This window comes from Mesoplodon bidens (genome assembly GCF_964165515.1).
Source record: "Mesoplodon bidens genome assembly, chromosome: 3".
Lineage (NCBI taxonomy): Eukaryota > Metazoa > Chordata > Mammalia > Artiodactyla > Ziphiidae > Mesoplodon > Mesoplodon bidens.
Genome location: NC_138178.1, coordinates 29,834,490 through 29,856,001, shown reverse-complemented (window position 1 = coordinate 29,856,001; position 21,512 = coordinate 29,834,490). Strand labels below are relative to the sequence as shown.

Below are 21,512 nucleotides of genomic sequence, written 5' to 3'. Positions count from 1 at the left end.
TAAAGCAATTATACTCCAATTAAAAAAAAAAGAAAGAAAGAGCATCAGAGAAGGAATAAAAGAAAGTAAAATTAAAAGTTTTATTTTTCTTATTCTCAATTGATCAAACAGATAACAGTTCATTCAAAATATTAACAGTAACGTATATTTGACTATGTATGCTTAGGTGTAGATTTTATATATATACATATAGATATATAGATATGTTTATGTGTGCTTATATATAAGTGAAATGAATGAAAGCAATGATGAAGGGATAGGAGAGAGGAATTAGGATTATTTTGTTATTATAAGGTACTCACATTACCTGTAAAGTGGTATAGTGTTATTTGAAAGTAGAGTTGGATTAGTTATAAGTGTATATTGTAAAATTTATGACAACCACAAAAAAAAGTTAAAAAGCAATTGGCAAACTATGTAGACTCAAATCTGAACCAAAGTTTTTAGCATGAGAATAAGATATGCTACAGAATCACACACAAAGATGAATGTGATTTTATAAAAGTAGCAATAATAAAAATATTTCAATTCAAATTATAATTTAAAACCCTGCCATCCAGGCTAAATTTTTAATGCTTTGATAAAAGGGTTAATATTAAAAGAACCTAGGGACTTCCCTGGCAGTCCAGTGGTTAAGACTCCATGCTTCCACTGCAGGGGACCCTGGGTTCGATCCCTGGTCAGGGAACTAGATCCCACATGCATGCCACAACTAATAGTCTCATGCCACAACTAAGGAGCCTGCCTGCCACAACTAAGACCAAAAAATAAAAATAAAATTGAAAAGTTAGGAAAAAATAAGATAGCAATGTCTAAAGTAAAAAAAGAAAAAAAATCACTAAAAAAGAAAATAAATAAAAGAACCTAAGAATTGTAACTCTCACACCTGATGAGTTCTTCTCTTTTCCTGGCATTATCAACCTAATCTTGCCAGAGCAGAATCTAAGCATTCTAGACTTCTTAAAGGAAGTGAAAAAGGCAATAACCAAGGTGAGCCCAACTGTGAATTCTATGGTCCTAAGCAGTAGATGATCAAAGGGAAAGTTTTTCTTTTTCACTTTGGGTGGCTCATTTGAATACAGTATTTTGGGTTTCTTTTCTTTTGTTTGTTTTAGAGTTTTTCGCATATCTAAAATCCTTTGTTTAATGAATGTGTATCTTCTATTTTAAAAATTTAATTTCTTATGTGACTTCCCTGGTGGTCCAGTGGTTAAGACTCTGTGCTTCTACTGCACGGGGCACGGGTTCGATCCCTGGTCGGGGAACTAAGATCCTGCGTGCTGTGTGGCCAAAAAAGAAAAAAAATTAAAAATTTAATTTCTTATTCTGATGGCAGAATAGAAATTTTAATGCAAGGCAGAGAGATTTTTTGTGTGTGTGATATTATAGGTAAATTCTTTTTAAAAATGTGTTTCTAACTGAGGAATACATTTGAAATGATATCAAGAATAGCCCAGACTTCAGATTCTGTCAGTAGGTAACCCTGGATGCAAGTGTGAGTTCAGTCTTGCCAGCTCTGAGCATAGGAAAGATATTTTATTGTTCTCAATCTCAGTTGCCTCATGAGTAAAATGTGAGTAACGAAGTTATCAGTTGTTAAGGATGAAATGAGCTAGTGTGGTAAAGGGCATTTCACTCCCTACAACATAGAACTCAGAATATTCTAGTTTTTTGAATAAAGGTCTTTATTGTATAAGGGATTTAACAATCAAAGTTACATTTATAGATGAGATAAACTTTGTAACTGTAACTCCTCACTATCACATGGAAAGTTTCTTACTTTTATAATCTGTGTGAGTTCAACATCATTATAATTTTCAGTGTAAAATATTGAACTGACTTTTAAAAACTGAGTTTGAGGGAAAACCTACATGAAATGCCATGAGCACTTTCTTCTAATTGGATTCCAGCTTATTCTATTGGATTACCATTTTCCTAAAGAACACACTTAAGTCTGGCTTAACTCTTATTTTTAAAAATTATTTATTTATTTATTTATTTATTTGGTTGTGGCAGACGGGCTCCTTAGTTGAGGCAGGCAGGCTCCTTAGTTGCAGCTTGCCGGCTCCTTAGTTGCGACATGTGGGATCTAGTTCCCTGACCAGGGATTAAACCTGGGCCTCCTGCCTTGGGAGCTCAGAGTCTTAACCACTGTGTCACCAGGGAAGTCCCTTAACTCTTATATTTATTTTTCAAAAATCCCACTCAGGGAATCTGAAGACTAATGTTATTAGGTTGAACAATATAAAAGTGTCAATATTCAATTCCTTTGACCTAGAAAAATATTTTATTTTCACAACTTTTTTTTAATAACTGCAAAATGAATACAGGATCAAGAAAATAAAAATATAAAAAAGAAAAAGTAAGCCACATATAATTTTACTTGCCAGAGATTAATATATTTAGCAATTTATCATATTTCCTTCTTGTCTTTTTTCAATTAATATGTATTTTTATGTGGTTGTGATCATTTTCTCCAATGAATATCATAGTTTTTCACTTAATATGGAAAAATAATCTTTATCAACAACTTCTTTAATGATTACATAAATCATATCTATGAATAAATCACAATTTATTTACCCACGCTGCTATTGTGTGTGTGTGTGTGCACGTGCACGTGCACGCATGAGAACTTGCTGACATAATACGCCATTTACGTAAAGGATTCCAAAATGTGTTTAACATATAACAACTAAGCACCTCTCTAACAGAAACTCTTGTTTAAATGTTAACAAGAAATAAATACATATGCATTTAAAACAGATGGCAACTGTTTATTTCAGTTATAGGCTTACCTAGAATGGAGGCATACACTAAGACAGTTTTATAATTAGCATTCAGTACATTAGCAACTATGTAAGAAACTCTGTACTTATCCCTTGATGTTCTAATCTGTAGATTCACTTAGTTTCTCTTTCAGCAACTTTCCTTTAAAAAAAATACGATTACTAATAAAAAACCAAAAATGTGCTGAGTTTCACTTTTTCTTTGACTTTCTTTGTCCATATTCTGGAGGAGTTTTCAAAATGGCAATAAGAAAAGAGAAATGAGTACAAATAAGAAATGACAATTCACCCTTGAATGGCATGTGTGTGAAAGTTAACCCAGGCCTTCACCATGAAGAGGGAGGCAGAAAAAGCCTCGATTGCAAGAGGTGGCCTTTTGGACAGACTTGCGTCAGAAACAGAAAGAAATGCATTGGTTTTTGCGTGCAGCTGTCGAGGAAGCAGAACTTCCTGTGTTTGAAATTCTGTGTCTGCAGTTAAATAAAAAGAAAAAAAAAGAGGAAGTATGTAATGCTCTCTGCAGCTTTTCTCCAACTTTACCTAAATACTGCATATGAGCAAAAGAGACCATCAAACTGCAGATGTAGAGACAATGAACAAATGATTCAGGAAATATTTCTGGAATGTAATAATTTTTAAGAAAGTATAATTTGGTGCTACAGTTATTTACTTTCATTTTACTGTTCATCTAGATTTTTTTTTTTTTTTTTTTTTGCTGTACGTGGGCCTCTCACTGTTGTGGCCTCTCCCGTTGCGGAGCACAGGCTCCCGCTGCGCAGGCTCAGCGGCCATGGCTCACGGGGCCAGCCGCTCCGCGGCATGTGGGATCTTCCCAGACCGGGGCACGAACCCGTGTCCCCTGCATCGGCAGGCGGACTCCCAACCACTGCGCCACCAGGGAAGCCCCATCTAGATTTTTAATTCCTACACATTTCCCCTGGGAGATCTAAAATGTCTCATACATTTTTCTTCTGCTTTTTAAGGGATTTATCGCTGGGCAATTCAGTGAGATAGTTCCCTTCAAATACTAGAGAGAAGGTGAGAACAGAGAAGGACATTTTATATTTCACTGCTAATAGAAGACAATTTTCTCATGAACTATTTATTTAGAATTGTTATCTCTAGTGTTCCTGTCCCTAAGGCTTTAAAAAATTTCTCTCAACTCTATTGGTATTACAAACCCAAAACATGCATAAAGATAACATCACTTTTTTTTTTTTTTCTGGGGGGTGCGCGGGCCTCTCACTGTTGTGGCCTCTCCCGTTGCGGAGCACAGGCTCCGGACGTGCAGGCTCAGCGACCACGGCTCACGGGCCCAGCCGCTCCGCGGCATGTGGGATCCTCCCGGACCGGGGCACGAACCTGTGTCCTCTGCATCAGCAGGAGGACTCTCAACCACTGCGCCACCAGGGAAGCCTGATCACTTTTAATTTTATGTCAATTATCCACATCTGAAAGAAAGCTTCTCTAAATATCAAAGAATGGAGGATCCTTCAGAACAAGATACAATTAATTCCAAAGTCTACGATAAAAAATACTCTGACATTTTCTTTTATTATTGATTAATTGATTAATTAAAAAGTTGAAGTATAATTAATTTACAATGTTGTGTTAGTTTCTGGTGTACAAAGTGATTCAGTTATACATAAATACATATATATTATTTTTTGTTATAGTTCATTACAAGGTATTGAATATAGTTCCCTGTACTATACAGTAGGGCCTCGTTGTTTATCTATTTTATACACAGAAGCTTGCATCTGCCAATCACAAACTCTTAATTTTTCCCTCCCCCCAGTCCCCTCTTTCCCCCTTGGTAGCCATAAATTTGTTTTCTATGTCTGTGAGTCTGTTTCTGTTTTGTAAATAAGTTCATTTGAATCGTATTTTAGATTCCATAAAGTGATATCATATGATATTTGTCTTTGTCTGACATATCATTTCATATGATAATCTCTAGGTCCATCCATGTTGCTGCAAATGGCATTATTTCATGCTTTTTTATGGCTGAGATGTGATATATATATCACATTTAGGTTGCTTCCATGTCTTAGCTATTGTAAATAGTGCTGCTACGAACATTGGGGTGCATGTATGTTTTTCAATTAGGGTTTCCTATGGATAGATGCCCTAGGAGTGGGATTGCTGGATCATATGATGACTCTATTTTTAGTTTTTTGAGGAACCTCCATACTGTTCTCCATACAGTGGAATGGTGGAACCGATTTACATTCCCACCAACAGTGTGGGAGGGTTCCCTTTTCTACACACCCTCTCCAGCATTTATTATTTGTAGACCTTTTAAAGATGGCCATTCTGACCAGTGTGATGAGATACCTCATTGTAGTTTTGATTTGCATTTCTCTGATAATTAGCAAAGTTAAGCATCTTTTCACATGCTTATTGGCCATCTGTATGTCTTCTTTGGAGAAATGTCTATTTAGGTCTTCTGCCCATTTTTTGCTTGAGTTGTTTGGGCTTTTTGTTATTGAATTGTATGAACTGTTTGTATATTTTGGAAATTAAACCCTTGTTGGTCTCATCTTTTGAGAATACTTTCTCCCAGTCCATAGGTTGTCTTTTTGTTTTGTTTATGGTTTCATTTGCTGTGCAAAAGCTTTTAGGTTTGATTAGGTCCCATTTGTTTATTTTTGCTATTATTTCTTTTGCCTTGGGAGACTGACCTAAGATAACATTGATATGATTTATGTCAGAGAATGCTTTGCCTATATGCTCTTCTAGGAACTTTATGGTGTCATGTCTTTTTTTTTTTTTTTAGTATTTTAAAAAAATTATTTATTCTTTTGGCTGTGTTGGGTCTTTGTTGCTGCACGCGGGCTTTCTCTAGTTGCGGCAAGAGGGTGCTACTCTTTGTTGCGGTATGTGGGCTTCTCATTGTGGTGGCTTCTTTTGTTGCTGAGCACGGGCTCTAGGCACGTAGGCATCAATAGTTGTGGCTCGCAGGCTCTAGAGCACAGGCTCAGTAGTTGTGGTGGACGGGCTTAGTTGCTCCGTGGCATATGGAATCTTCCCAGACCATATATCAAACCTGTGTCCCTTGCATTGGCAGGCAGATTCTTATCCATTGCACCACCAGGGAAGCCCTATGGTGTCATGTCCTATATTTAAGTCTTTAAGCCATTTTGAGTTTATTTTTGGGTATGGTGTGAGGGAGTGTTCTGACTTCATTGATTTACATGTGGCTGTCCAACTTTCCCAACACCACATGCTGAAGAGACTGTCTTTTCTCCATTGTATATTCTTGCCTCCTTTGTTGAAGATTAATTGACCACAGGTGTGTGGATTTATTTCTGGGCTCTATATTCTGTTCCATTCATCCATGTGTCTGTTTTTGTGCCAATACCATGCTGTTTTGATTACTGTCGCTTTGTAGTAGTGTCTGATGACTGGGAGGGTTATGCCTCCAGCTTTGCTCTTCTTCCTCAGGGTTGCTTTGGCAGTTCTGGGTTTTTTGTGGTTCCATATAGACTTTAGGATTGTTTGTTCTAGTTCTGTGAAAACTGTCATGGGTAATTTGATAGGGATAGCATTAAATCTGTAGATTGCTTTGGGTAGTATAGCCATTTTAACAGTGTTAATTCTTCCAATCTAAGAGCATGGGATATATCTTTCAATTTCTTTGAATCACCTTCAATTTCCTTTACCAATGTTTTATAATTTTCAGCATATAAGTCTTACACCTCCTTGGTCAGGTTTATTCCTAAGTTTTTTTTTTTTTTGATGTTCTTTTAAAAGGGATTTTAAAAAAAATTTCCCTTTCTGATATTTCATTGTTAGTGTAAAGAAATTTAACAGATTTCTGTATGTTAACATTGTATCCTGCTACCTTGTTGAATTTGTTTATCAGTTCTAGTAGTTTTTGTGTGGAGTCTTTAGGGTTTTCTATATATAGTATCTTGTCATCTGCATACAATGACAATTTTACCTCTTCCCTTCCAATTTGGATACCTTTTATTTCTTTTACTTGTCTAATTGCTGTGTCAAGGACTTCCTATACTGTGTTGAATAGATCTGGCATTTTATTAAATATGAATCTGTGTGGGAAGGGACATAACTACCCAATAACAACTATCATGAAGCTGAAGGAAGGGAATAAAAAACAATATATTAAATACTATACACCGCAGTACTGGATTTTAAAGAAACTCAGAATAGTTCCCAAAGGTTCTCATTTGTTGGGTGCAATGAGAGAAAAGAATTTATGTAAAATGTAGCATTGAAAAGGGCCTTCTGTTCACAGTTCCATGTGATCAGATTTGTTCATCTGCCATCACTGAGAGTGTAGACCTTAGTAATAATGGGCAATGCAGGTGTCTCTTATTTTAATGTAAACTCACTATAAGAAATTCTTAATAAGATGACAGTGTAGAATGTGACTAAATTTTGTCCTCCCTAAAAAAGTGACAATGTTGAAAAGTTATCTCTGACAAGAGGTTGGAGGATGATTATAAAAATGCAGATGTGCATTTCCTAGTATATTCTATGTTTAGATAAAGAAGAAGGAGAGAGGCCTCTACCTGGAGTTAACAGGTCTGGTGGTGTCTGTTCAGAGGCCAGGAATCATTTAACACTCTGCCAAAAACAATCAGAAGGGGGAAAATGAAAGTAAGGAAACCAGGGGTAAAGAGAATAAGGGCACATGAAGAGAAAGAACATCTGATAAACAAACTTTCACAAGAGTCCTTAGAACAGTAGAGATGAAAGGACCTCTGGGAACAGGTGTGAGGGTAGCACTTTAGAGATTGTAGAACTTTGGTGCCAATGGGAACCTGAAAAGTCAGTGAGTAAACCTCCCTCATTTACAAAGGAGAAAACCGATGCCTGGAGAGGTTGCTGTGACCACTACCCACATATATTCACATTCATTTTTATTAGCTTCAATTGCCCAACAGTTATATTTTTTGGGCTTTTTATATAAATTTTTGGATGTGAGCTATGGATAGATTGCATGCACAAAATCTCCCTCTACACTGACTAAAGAAATCAATGGAAAATAAGATTCTAAACAACTTAATTTTATTAGTTTTCTGAAAACATATATTATTTCAAGTAAGGGATACATAGTGTTGTGGGAATAACCAGTCTCTTAGGCTAGTATTATTAGTAATCTTTTCCTAATTATGAAAAAAAGATTTTAAAAAAAGAAGATATCTGTAACCCAGAGAAATGTTCAGTTAACATTTCCTTCCACAGTATTTCCTTTTAATATTTCACAAAATTGAAATCATATGCATCTGTGATTTTATATTCCTTTCCAGTTAACAGTTTCTAATGCTGCATTTTTATCTTATTTCGACTTTATTTTATTGGTAATACAAAAAACATTGTGATGAATCTCATTCATTAATTCATCAAATAGTTTTGAGTGCCAAATATTTTTGAGTTACAAATATTTGGAAAGTGTCTAACCCTAAGTGGTTACAAACCTCACTACCAACTTCCTGCCTCCTCTTCCCCCCCAGTTTCATTCCAGTCCCCACCCTGGGTGGTGAAGTTCAGGTCTCCTATGCCAGATCTGTTTGTAAAAATGTTAAAAAAGGAGAAAAAGTGATTTGGAGAATTGTGTTATCTCTGAACAAAGCCATGCTTGCAATCCATTCATCTTGCTGTAGATTAATATTTCTTATTTGGAGTGTCAGCCACTTGATATTGACTTTCTGTCTATATACATTCTTGCTGTGCCAATCCTAATGCCCTCCAAGGTACGCAGATGCCTCAGGCTAACTAGGGACCTCGTGCATGAAAATGTAAAGGAGAAAAGCGTGTTAATATGCTTCAAAAATATCACCCCAGGCATATATAACTGCCTGTTTCACACACACACACACACACACACACACACACACACACACTCACTCATGCGTGCATGGCCAGAGAACACATTACTTGGCTCTTCTCAGGGCTTGGGAGACCTGCATTTACAATATCCTTTATCCCACAGCCTTGAGCTATTAACCTAAGTATAACATGATTTAATTAACATGTAATTTTGATTAACATGCATTAAGAAGGACTACAATACTTGAGTGACAGAGCCACTGGTATTATGTTATTTAAAAGCAAAATGCTAGTACCTTGATAGTACCCTCTCAAGTGAAATGAGACCACCAATTTTGTCTGTGCCACTTTTGCATTTACCATATTCATTGGGTGTCTGGGTATGCTATGGAGAGCAAATCAGCCCGTTAGTCTATAAACTCTAAGGTAAATATATCATTTCAATAATCTTGTCTTATGGAGAAAAATAGAGAGTGCCAACTTAGATTGCGGGCTCACTTTTTGGAAAAAGTGACAATTGAATAGACACCTGAAGAATGAGTAGGATTATCCCCAGAGGGACAGGGGAAGGATGTTCCAGAAGGAGGGGACAAACTTTGTACTGTTCTGATATGGGACAAAGGTTGGTGAGGCAGGAATGAAATGTAGAATGAGGTTAAAATTAGGAAGTAGGTAGGGGCCAGGCAAAGCTGGGCCTTGTGAGCCGAAGAACAGGGTTTGATTTATTCAAGATGCTGCAGAAAATCATTGACGTTTTTTAAGCTGGGAAGGACAATTTGTGCATACATTCTTGCTTGTCTTTCAGAAGATATATTTAGGATAGATTTCTAAATGTGGACGTCTGGCTTAAAGATATAAATATTTTTAAGGCTCTGGTATTTCAACCAGTATTCATACCAATTCTATTTCCTATCAATAGTGTATGAAAGAGTGTCCATCTCACTAACCCTCAATAGCATTATCATTGAAGAAGAATTCTGCCATTGAAGAAAAGCAGTGTTGTGTTATTTTGTCATTATATTACTAGGGAATTTGAACATTTGTTAATATTTATTAATAATTTATATTTCTTTTTTCCTAAATTATCCATGGCCTTGTTTCTTTTTTTCGTGGTGTGTGTGGTATTTATCTTATTGATGTGACATAGCTTTTTATATTTAAAGACTATTACCCTAGTTCTTATTTCTTGCATATATATATATATTCTCCCAGTTTGTTTGCCTTTGAATTTTACTTGTACAGTCTTCCTCACCTTATAAGAGTAATTTGTTGTAAAAAAAAAACATTATTGTAAGTTGAAAATGGAGCTACTATTATTATTATTATTTTTTTTTTGCGGTACGCGGGCCTCTCACTGCTGTGGCCTCTCCCGTTGCGGAGCACAGGCTCCGGACGCGCAGGCTCAGCGGCCATGGCTCACGGGCCCAGCCGCTCCGCGGCATGTGGGACCTTCCCATACTGGGGCACGAACCCGTGTCCCCTGCATCAGCAGGCGGACTCTCAACCACTGCACCACCAGGGAAGCCCGAGCTACTATTATTTTAAATTAGAAAAGATGATATATATATATATATTCCAGAGTCCCCATAAATGAAAAACACCAAGTCTCATTGAAATAGACCTATTTTACTTCACTAGTTTACAGTACTTGTGATAACACAACATAACAATTTCTATTCACTAATTTCTGTATAATGTGCTGTTCACCTGCATTCCTGAAGGTTTTTCATAGTTATTCTGTACATCACACTTAAGACTATGTTCTCAAACAAAGCATACATACAGTATTCAAAGTTTATGTAATTCAACCTTTAATGCAAAATAGAAACATAAAACCAAACTTTAAAGAAATAAAAGCAAGACTTTCAGGAGCACGTGCATGAGCTTGTTATTGCTACATACTCGCAAACCAGGAACACTCTGAGATGGGAGTTTAGCAGGATACCCCAACTCTATATAACTGTGAAGCCACCGTCTCTAAACTGGTCCTAAAAAATCTGAATTGGTCCTCATTATGTGAAGAAAGTGGGGAAAAGGGTATTAGAAGAAACTCCTTATAAAGTATAAAAGTTGTAGCCCTAATGGGCATATTTTAAAATAGGTCTATATTTGCTTTTGACATATAGGATACACAAATTTTTATATAGTCAAATTTATCACTCTTTTCTGATAAAAATTATTGCTTTAGAGCTTAGGATATTTTTCTCCACACTAATATTACAAACATTCACCTATATTTTCTTCTACCTTTAGAATAATGATTTTCAGTTTATACATATGTATTATTTAAGTCATTTGGATTATTTTAAAGTGTGGAGTGTAAGGTAAGGATATGATTTGATTTATTTTTTTAAAGAGACAAAAATTCCACACCAACCTGTTGAATAACCCATGCCTTCTCTATTTACATAATATTTCTTAAAGCAGAATCTGGAAAAAGTGATATGCTGATCAAGTCAGACATTACTTAACTGTCTAGCGTTAGTTGGCGTTGGGGAAGAATTAGGAGTGCTGCGTGGGGTCTTTCTTTGAGTGGTGCTAAATCTCTGAAACACGGCCAAGTTGATGTAAACCATTCCTCACAGCCTACTACTCTTCCTTTCCCCTCTTTTCCTTGACACCTCAGTTCCTTGCCTTCTCTTTGCAGTTTGGCAGATAAATTCATGGTATAATGTCAGTTGTATGGAAATAACTATTTGGGTCTTCTGGGCTTCCCTCCAACTCCCAACCCCAAACCACTGGCCCCCAGACCATCTCCCCTGCCTATTAGTTATTCAGCTGGGGGGAAAATAAGGTAAATAAAACTGTTCTGAAGGGAGTATAGGGCCAAGGGTTAAATTCTAGGCAAAACCAAGGTAGAAAGAGAGAGAATATCTGGGTACAAAAATAAAAATGATGGCTAAAAACTTTGTAGAAAAATGTGCAGTTAGGGTTAGTGACTTCTTTCCTAAAATGTAAGTTTCCTTTTATACATATATGATGTCTTCCTTGAGTGGCCTCTGTGAAATATATAGAATCATGCAGTCTGCTATTTTACAGATGACTTAAAAAAAAAAGATGATTTACTTAAAGCTGTTCATTGTTAGAATTCCTGGTCCCGCATTCAAACCAGGCATGGCTTGATTTTTTTCTGACATCTTTTAGTCCCGCTGCTCGATTTTAATGGAATATATTTATCCATACAATTAAAATGAGTTTAAATTATTTTGTGATGTCTCTTGAGATAACCAAAATCTCTCTGGGATGTTTTAGAACCAGGGCTATGAAATACTATGTTTCTTCCACTGGTGTACATCATAGAACTCCTATTCAGTTACCACCCATTTTAAAATTCTAACTTAGAGACCAGCTGTGAAAGATTGTTGAATTGGATTAGAATCCCCAAATTTCTTGGACAAGTGTCTTCTGGTGATTTTCAGGTATATATGTCCAAAGAGAATCAGAGTAGGAAGTTTTGGCTGATAGGTCTTCCTTCCAAACTCCTATGGACAAAGGTCATTAGAGAAAACATGTGAAATCTATTAAGTATGCTTATCTCTGAGACTTTCTTAATCCACATATGGGGATCTTCTCTTCTTAGATCTAGAATTACAAACTAAGAAAGATAACCTTCTCCTTAACACAAATTGGTAGTGTTTTTGCCAAAACGGTAATGGGTGGTCCCGTTCTTTCTTAAGTCCTGTTTGTGCACGTATGGAATGAGGAATTCAGCATATTCCCGCAATTTGTTTCTTTGACAAAATTTAAAAGGTATTAACACCATTTTACCGATCTTGCCAATTAAAAAATTAATGCTCCTCCAAGACCTTGCCATTCCGACGGTGACTCTAGGCAGGTACGAGGCACACGAAAGCAGGCGTCGGCCGGGCAGTGCCCGCAGCCGCGGGTCCGAGCTGACGATGCTGCGGGCGCCGGATCTTTGTGCGCTCCGCTCCCGGCTCCCGCGTGCCCGCACGTACGTAGCTTTCACGTGTGTGTTGATATGAAGTGCATGTGTGGATATGTAAGAATATGCTCAAATTTGGGGAGAGGCGCGGAGCACAGGACGGCGGGAAGGTGGGTGTGGGCGTGCACGGCGGGCCGGGCCGGGAGGGAGCCCGCGCCGAGCCCGAGCCCGCAGCGCGGCCGGCCGGCGGGCCACACAATAAAGCCCGGGGGCGGCGGGCGGGCGGCGGTGAGGAGGCCGGGCCGGCGAGCGGCCGCCCAGCTCGGCCCGCCATGTGAGCGGCGCCGCGGCCTCGCAGGACGCAAACTTTCCCGGCGGCGGCGGCGCCTCAACTCCGCGCCCGACCACGGCCCGCCGCTCGGCGAGGAGACACCGTAAGTGCGGCGGCGGGGCCTCAGCGCTTCCCTCGCCGGGTGCTCGCGAGTTTCTGTGGTGGAGGCTTGTAAACATGGCGCCCCTGAGGCGCGGAGCCGGAGCGGGGAGGCCGGGTCCGCGGAGCCGGGGAGCCAGGGAGGCGGCCGGGCCCCTGGAGCCGGAGGTGGGGAGGTCGGGGAGCCGGGGCGGGCGGCAGGGAGGCCGGGTCCGCGTAACCGGAGGCGGGGAGGCCGGGGAGCTGGCGCGGGCGGCAGGGAGGCAGGGCCCGCGGTGGCTGGGAGGCCGGGAGACCGCGGCCCCCCCGCTCCCCGCCGGCCCTGGCCCGGTGGAGGCGGCGGCGGCGGGAAGGAGGCGGCGCGGGCGGCGGGCCGGGCGCGGAGGGGGAGGGCCGGGCGCGGCGGCGGCGGCGGCGGCGGCGAGGACCGTCCGGAGCATAATGGTGGGAGACGCTCGGCCTCGGTGGCGGGGCGGGGGCGGGGGCGCGGGCGGGGTGTCCGAGGCGGGGTGTTTGTGGAGCTCGGGCCCGGCTGCAGCTTCTCGGGCCGCGGGCGTGACCGTTGCTCGCCCCCCGCAAACAGCGCCGAGTGGACGGCGGAGCTTTGTTTGCGTCGGGCAGGGGCCTGCTGGTCTGCGGGGGTTCGGCTGCGCCCCCCGCCTTCGGCCGGCCGGGGAAGGGCGGCCCTGCAGGAGGAGGAGGCCCCGCAGGAGCAGGACGGCGCGGGGCCTGCACGGGCCGCGAAGCCGGGGAGTCGCGTGAGCGCCGCCCGCCGGGCCGGTACTCCCCGCGCGCCCAGACCTCGGGGCCAGCGGTTCGGCTCGGGGTCCGCCGGGACGCGGCCCTGTGAGTTTGGGGGCGGGTGGGGGGCGGGCGTCTGCTTGACGGCTAGTTGTTGGGATCGAAGGCCGCGGCTGGGCAGGATGGTCCCCAAGGGCCCAGGCGAGGCCTGGTCCCCGGGGCTGGGAACGGGCGGCAGCGAGGCCTCCGCCTCCTCCGCAGATCCTCCCGGGCCCCCAGGACCGCCTAAGTGTCCGCCACCCATCCCGCCGGGCGTTCGGAGGGGAGCTAAGCTGGGGCGCAGCAGCCGGCCTGGGACCCCCAACTTCCGCGTGGACTGTACCCTTACGCCTTTCTGGCCCAGCGCTGGAGGCGCTCACGGTGTGTCCGTGGTGCCCGGTGTTATGTACGGTGGGGGTGTGATACCCAGTGTGTCCGTGGTGGTCGGTGTTACATACCGTGTGGTCATGGTGCCCGATGTATCCGTGACGCCTGGTGTTATATGCTGTGTGTCGGTGTTGCCCAGTGTGCACCTGGTATGTGGTGGGGCATGATTCCTAGTGTGTCCATGCTGCCTGGTGTGTCCGTGGTCCCGAATGTGTGCCTGGTGTTGTATACCGTGGGAGCATGCATGATACCCGTTGTGTTACTGGTGCTCGGTGTGCACCTGGTATTTGGTGTTATATGTGGTGGGGGTATCATACCTGGTGTGGGCATGGTTCCTGGTGTCACATATGGTGTGTGCATGGTACCTAGTTGTCTGTGGTGCCTGGTGTTATATACGGGTCCACATGGTTCCCGGTGTGGGCATGTCATACCCGGTGTTACATACTGTGTGTTCATGGTGCTTCGTGTGCGCTTGTGGGGTATGTACATGGTACCCGGGGTCCTGTGAACTCAAAGCAGGTACCCTGTTGAGGGATGGGTGCCTGAAGGTTGGAGGGGCCCGCTTGGGTCAGATTTTTAGAGGCCCACAGGGATTACTGAGGTTTAGGTCCTGGGTCCTCTGGTCTGCCTCACCCAGGTGTTCTGCATCCTACAGTAAGCGGTGTCCTGTGGAAACAAGAGACTGCTTAAAAATTAGTCTGTTTAAAGGCAGAAAGTAAAACGTTTTTCTTTTAAACTGGGAAATGTAGTAGTTGTAGCTTAGTAATTATGGGATGCATAACCTTTTCAGGCTTTTGGGTCATTGATTCTAATTAATGGTTTGAAGTTAGCAGAGAGATAGTCTTGGTTGTACTTTAAAAGTTTGAGTGCTTTCTGGTAAGCAGGGTCACCTTTGTGACATTTCTGAATTCTAACTTGTACAAGCAGGAGATAAAATATGAATTTTGTACAGGCATGTTATTTTCTTTGTCTTTAGCGTTGATTAGTCATTATTTTGGTGGACTCTTCTTTATAAGATGGCCAAGTTAGAGAATCAGAGGTCAGAAAATATGGGCTGTGATTATGACATAATCAATAAAATATTTTTCTTGCTTAACTCCATGCATGATTAACAGAGGATCTCTATTGTGGTACTTTTTCCCCTTAGATGTTGTTCATATGAAAACGGAATCTCCCTTTTACATTTTGTAATTGGGCAGTTTATTTTTTCAGTTACCTGTTGCAAGGTGGTTAAATAAACATATATGTAAGTGCTCCCAGCTTTACAAAGAAAGATCAATTAAAATGTTAAAATTATCTCCTTAGTTCATATGCAATATTCTTAGGATATCATTACATTGATACTTTGAGTGTATGTCATCTTGCATATTTCCGTGAATTGACTTGTGTTTATTTGAACTCTCACCTTTTTGTAACAATATCCACTTTTCCTTTAAGGGTTGTTCAGGTAGTGTATAACAGAGACATTCGTACCCTTTGGCATACCTAAATTGAGACACTGATTGAAGCTAATTAAGAATTTTAACATTTGTAATAAATACTTACAGTATTATCAAATACTTACAGTATTTGACAGTATCAAATACTGTCCTACTGTTGCTTAAAGCCCTAAACCTCTGGTATCAGAGATTTTGTTTACCTACCCCTACCATCCTTCAATTGAATTCTCCATAGAAAAAATTTAAGTCAAGAGGCTGTATCTGGAAAAAAGGAGAAAATGTTAAGAGTCTGACTTAAAAAAAAAAAAAAAAGTTTCACTGTTTGAAAACCTTAACTTGGACTTAACGTTGAATTTTTTTACAGGTTGATTAGATTTTTGTAATTTGAGTGGAGGTAGTATAGCAACATGAGTTTGAGGCCAGGTGACTTGGGTCTGAATCTCACCTCTCATTACTAGCAGAGTGATCTTCGGCAAATTATTTAAACTTGCCATGCCTGGGCTCAGTTTCCCCATCTGAAAAACAAGGAGTTTAATTGCTATCCATATCTCTTACATGAAGACTTTCAGTTACTTTGTTTCAGTGGCATTGTCAAAATTTCAAAGCAATTTAAATCTGCTTCCATACAGTGATTCTGTGAAGATCAATAGTGATCTGAAGGTTCTCCATATCATCAGTGGTCTGTCTAACTTTCGTCTTGATTTTTGAAATGTTTTTGTATCCACAAGTTTATAACATAAATGAGTACCATGATGAAAATAGGCATCATATATTGTATGTTTACCAGGTGTCAGCATTGTGCAAAGTTCTTTACATACACTATCCCACTTCTAAAAATCATACACATGATCATCTTAAAAGCATAGCAGTCTTCCTTTTAATTGTGTAAGGTCCCACCTCTTGTAGCACACCCACACCCCTCAACACACATACATACTCTGTATAATAAGAAGTGAATGAACTATCAGGAGTAGTTTTTTGAGAGAATATGATCCATATAACATACAGGCTTGAGAATCTCTGTGATAAGAGGTGAAATGATAGAAATGAACATAATGGAAGGGAGATACAAATTGAAATCTAAATACCCAGCCAGTATGATGTAATATCTCACATGTAGTATCTTAAATATATGTGCTGCCTTAAGGAAAGATCTTTGTGTGTGTGTGCCTATTACTGATTTTCCACTTAGAAAATTCTTGGAAAGCTATTTACAGGCATACCTCAGAGATACCATGGGTTCTGCTCCAGACCACCGCAGTAAAGGAGATATCACAATAAAGCAAGTCATGTGAGTTTTTTGGTTTCCCAATGCATATAAAAGTCATATATACACTATACTGTAGTCTGTTAAGTGTGCAGTAGCATTATGTCCAAAAACCAGTGTACATACCTTAATTAAAAAATACTTTATTGCTAAAAAATGCTAACCAACATCTGAGCCTTTAGTGAGCTTTAGTAGTCACATCAAAGATCACTGATTACAGATCACCATAACAAATACAGTAATAATGAAAAAACTTAAAATGTTGCAAGAATTACCAAAATGTGACACAGAAACACAAAGTGAGCAAGTGCTGTTGGAAAAATGGCACCAGTAGACTTGCTCAAGGCAGGGTTGCCACAAACTTTCAGTTTGTGAAAACAGTATTTGTGAGGGCCTGTAAGGTGAAGTGCAATAAAATGAGGTATGCTTGTAGTTTGTATTGTGAAAATGCTGTACAATATTTGATATCAAATTACTTACAAATGCAAATAAATAGTATGCAAAATTTAAAAAATATTTATTTGGAAGTTAAGAAAATATTTGTAGAGACCATTATGTATTTAGTAGGGAAATTTAGCAAATTGTTAGGCTTAGGTATTCAACTCAATTTTGCAAATCTAATTTATGCTCAACTAGTAAATATTTAGACATCTTTCATTGTATTTGGGGGGTTTGTTTTCTATTCATCAATACATAATGGCTAATCATTTGCCTAACTTCATGTGAAATTAAAGAAATAGACAAAGAGATTAATAGAGATGACAAAGGTAATGGAATACTGTCATATCAGTATTTTTAAGGGATCATATGGACTCATCTGTTCTTCAGAGATGAGAGGAATATATTGAGTAGATTACCTTGTACCCTTATATAGTAGTTGGAAAAATGTGTGTTGCTGAAAACTTACACATAGTGTTTTAATTTTGTAAACTGAGTAAGTATAGTAAACTAGTTTTGTTTTAAAGAAATGCTTTTATAGTTAGTCCATAATGTTTCATAAGAGCACATTAAAATATATTGTATTTTCTTGTAATAGGTAGACTATGTTTTAATATCTTTTTTTTTTTTTTTTTGTGGTACGCGGGCCTCTCACTGTTGTGGCCTCTCCCGTTGCGGAGCACAGGCTCCGGACGCACAGGCCCAGCGGCCATGGCTCACGGGCCCAGCCGCTCCGCGGCATGTGGGATCCTCCCAGACCGGGGCACGAACTCGCGTCCCCTGCATCGGCAGGCGGACTCTCAACCACTGCGCCACCAGGGAAGCCCTGTTTTAATATCTTGAGTTCATTCATTGTTATTTATTGAAACTGCTGTGTGCTAGACACTTGCTAGATAACACAGTTACTGAAGCAAGTGCAATAAAGTGTAACAAGAAATTAAGTACAGGTGCTGTGGAGCAATCTTTGTGAGTTAAGGTACATTGTATTTGAGCTGAGATTACTTGTTTTTTTTTTTTTTTTTTTTTTTTGCGGTACGCGGGCCTCTCACTGTTGTGGCCTCTCCCGTTGCAGAGCACAGGCTCTGGACGCGCAGGCTCAGCGGCCATGGCATGGGCCCAGCCGCTCCGCGGCATGTGGGATCTTCCCGGACCGGGGCACGAACCCGTGTCCTCTGCATCGGCAGGCGAACTCTCAACCACTGCGCCACCAGGGAAGCCCCCTCAAATTCATTCTAATTTGTAACTTCGTGACTTTATTAACTACTTGAGGATTTAAAATTTTTTTTATTTATTTAATTTTTGGCTGCGTTGAGTCGTTGTTGCTGCACACGGGCTTTCTCTAGCTGTAGCGAGCGGGGTCTACTCTCTGTTGCGGTGCATAGGCTTCTCATTGTGGTGGCTTCTCCTCACAGAGCACGGGCACTAGAGCGCACAGGCTTCAGTAGTTGCAGCACGTGGGCTCAGTAGTTGTGGCTCACGGGCTCTAGAACGCAGGCTCAGTAGTTGTGGCGCACGGGCTTAGTTCTGCGGCATGTGGGATCTTCCCGGACCTAGGCTTGAACCCATGTCTCCTGCATTGGCAGGCGGATTCTCAACCACTGCACCACCAAGGAAGCCTCCACTTGAGGATTTTTAAAAACAACTTTGTTATGATTAGTAATTTTTTTTTTTGTTCTCCTGATACTATCTAAGCATTTAAATGAAAGATAGTCCCACTTAAAATCTTTAATAGTTTTTCCTAATTTGACCTGCTTGTGTGCTAAATAAACTTAAAATAGAATTTAAAGAAGGAAGACTCTTCTTTCCTATCCAAACATTTATCATGTAAACAAAAGAAAGATATATACAAATAGTTAGAAATGGATTTGTTTTGAGAGCTTGTTACTTAATACCAACTTTCACAATTGGGATTTAAAATGCTATATTTTTAAAATGAGGAAGATACTGTGGTGTATTGCAAGATAATCTTTCATAAATACATAGTACTTCGCTTATGTACACACATTATGTCCCTTTAGAAGTCTTTGTAAGCAGTTTTTAGAAAGCTGTTTTTCATTGTAAAGGTATTGCTTGTGGCAGCACCATTGTTTGTAAAGGAAGGTGTCATTGAGCACCTACTATGCTAGGCATTTTACATACTCCATTTAGTTCTCACAGCAGCATAACGAGGGAAGTATTTATTATAGTATGATTATATGATAAATTACAATATCATACAGCACAGTTATAAGTATTATATAACTTATAATAGAGAAGAGACTTGGAAGAGTTAAGTTACTAGTGCCTGGAGTCACACAGAACACATGATCAAAGGGGTATTTGAATTCACGTCTATGACTAGCAAACCTATACTCCATTAAAAAAATTTATTTATTTATTTACTTCCTCCCTCCCTCCCTTCCTTCCTTCCTTGGGGCTTCGTTGCTGTGCCGGGCTTTCTCTCATTGCGGCGAGTGGGGGCTACTCTTTGTTGTAGTGTGCGGGCTTCTCATTGTGGTGGCTTCTCTTTGTTGCAGAGCATGGGCTCTACGTGTGAGGACTTCAGTAGTTGTGGCACACGGGCTCATTAGTTGTGGCTCGCAGGCTCAGTAGTTGTGGCACATGGGTTTAGTTGCTCCACGGCATGTGGGATCTTCCGGGACCAGGGTTTGAACCCGTGTCCTCTGCATTGGTAGGCGGATCCTTAAGCACTGCGCCACCAGGGAAGTACCCCTATACTGCATTTGGCTGCTCTGTCTCCCTAAAACTCACCAACTTCTTGGATCTTTGTACTCATACACTGTCATCTTACAAGTATACGTTTATGTCTGCAAAAGTATGGAATAGTAAAAGAACATGAAACTATGCTCACTCCTGTTTCAAAAGTAGGGGATGGAAAGAAAGGAATATTAGAAACCTCCTGGTAATCAGAACGTCCCATACGTAAAGTTCTGGTTAATTCCAGTTTCACTGGTAACGACAGCTTGTAACCTAAGAACAAGCATAAATAATTGGCTCATTTTCTTGCTGTAACTATTGGCAACTCACATTATGAAGATAACTTGCCACAGGGTGTGTGTGTGTGAACTTAAAATCATTATTTTAATACTTATGTATAGGAGAGAAATGTTTCAAAATATTTGAAATTAACTTTACCACTAAAGTTTTTGTGCTGCATTAGAAGGGGCAGTCATTGTCTTGAGGAATCTTTTAGTATTCCCTCTGTTGGATACGTTCTCTTTGGATTGAAATAGCTAATTTCTTGAAAGTTACTCTAAGTGCTGAGGCTTCAGGAGTCAGTAGGTGTTTATTGTCTAAAATAAAATAGTGTGAAGCATATGGTGAAGAGAGACATAGATCAACTGAGTTGTAGCATGGCCAGGTTCAGATTGTGTTGATGCTCATCAGCGGGGATATTACATAAGGTTGTCTCATATTTAATAGTTATAGAAAGATTTTTTAAAAAGAAATAGTCTTTTAATAAAGGCTAAAGTATCTCAGCTTGAAAGCTATTATGAATGCTTTATTTTTTTTGTAGATTCTTTGTTTATCTGCTTGTTGATTGCTTTTCTGTCTCAAAACTGTATCTGAGAAATGCTGTTAGGGAGATCAAGTTCTTACTTTTCAATTGAGTTTTGACATGGAGCCCTTCTCAAATTAGTATTGAATATATATACTTAAGCTGGCCAGTACTTGTGGTAGGAACAAGTGAGATTGATTTATTTGGGCTTGCCATTGATACCATATTTACAGCGTTTTCGGGGCATTTTATTTACTATTAGAGATGTTATCTTTTTAAATTGTAGAGGATATAAAGTTTAAAGTGGTTTATTTTTCTACTGTACTTATAATTTAACATTTCTTTTATGTTTAAAAATGCCACACTTAGTGTAATGTCAAAATACTTGATATCTTTTATTTTGAAATAACATTTTCTTATTCTGCACATATATTTTCTACACATACAGTTCTGAAGAAGCCTCTCGATTGTGATCAGTATTCGTGTTAGATTGTTTTAGTTAAGAAACTTCCATTTGAGTAATTTGAAAGTTAAATTTTATTTTCTTATGATTATTAAAATAAACCTAGCTTTAGTCTCAGTTATTTCCTAGTGAATTAAAAGCTGAACAACCACCAATCCAGTTTAAAGTTAGACTTTCTCTTGATTCATTTGCATATTTTAAACAAATGCTAACGAAAAACATACTGTTGTAAGCCTTACTTGAAGTAGTACTTGCATCTTATTTGTTCTTTTAAATAAATTCTTTGGGATTTTGGATGACACATGGGAAGCTCTTGATGGTACACTGGTTCTCAG

At 40.0% G+C, this 21,512-nt stretch overlaps 1 protein-coding gene across 12 annotated transcripts in view; it reads left to right on the top strand.

Moving 5' to 3' along the window:
• Positions 1-12,459: 12,459 nt before the first annotated feature.
• The window catches only part of ZMYND11 (zinc finger MYND-type containing 11), a 127,882-nt gene continuing 118,829 nt past the window's right edge, over positions 12,460-21,512 (top strand). For 4 of the 12 annotated variants that reach the window (XM_081227759.1, XM_081227752.1, XM_081227749.1 and 1 more), the window contains exon 1: positions 12,666-12,908. The gene's annotated coding sequence lies outside the window, so the exon portion shown is untranslated. The other 8 variants (XM_081227751.1, XM_081227758.1, XM_081227756.1 and 5 more) reach the window with 7 other exon arrangements.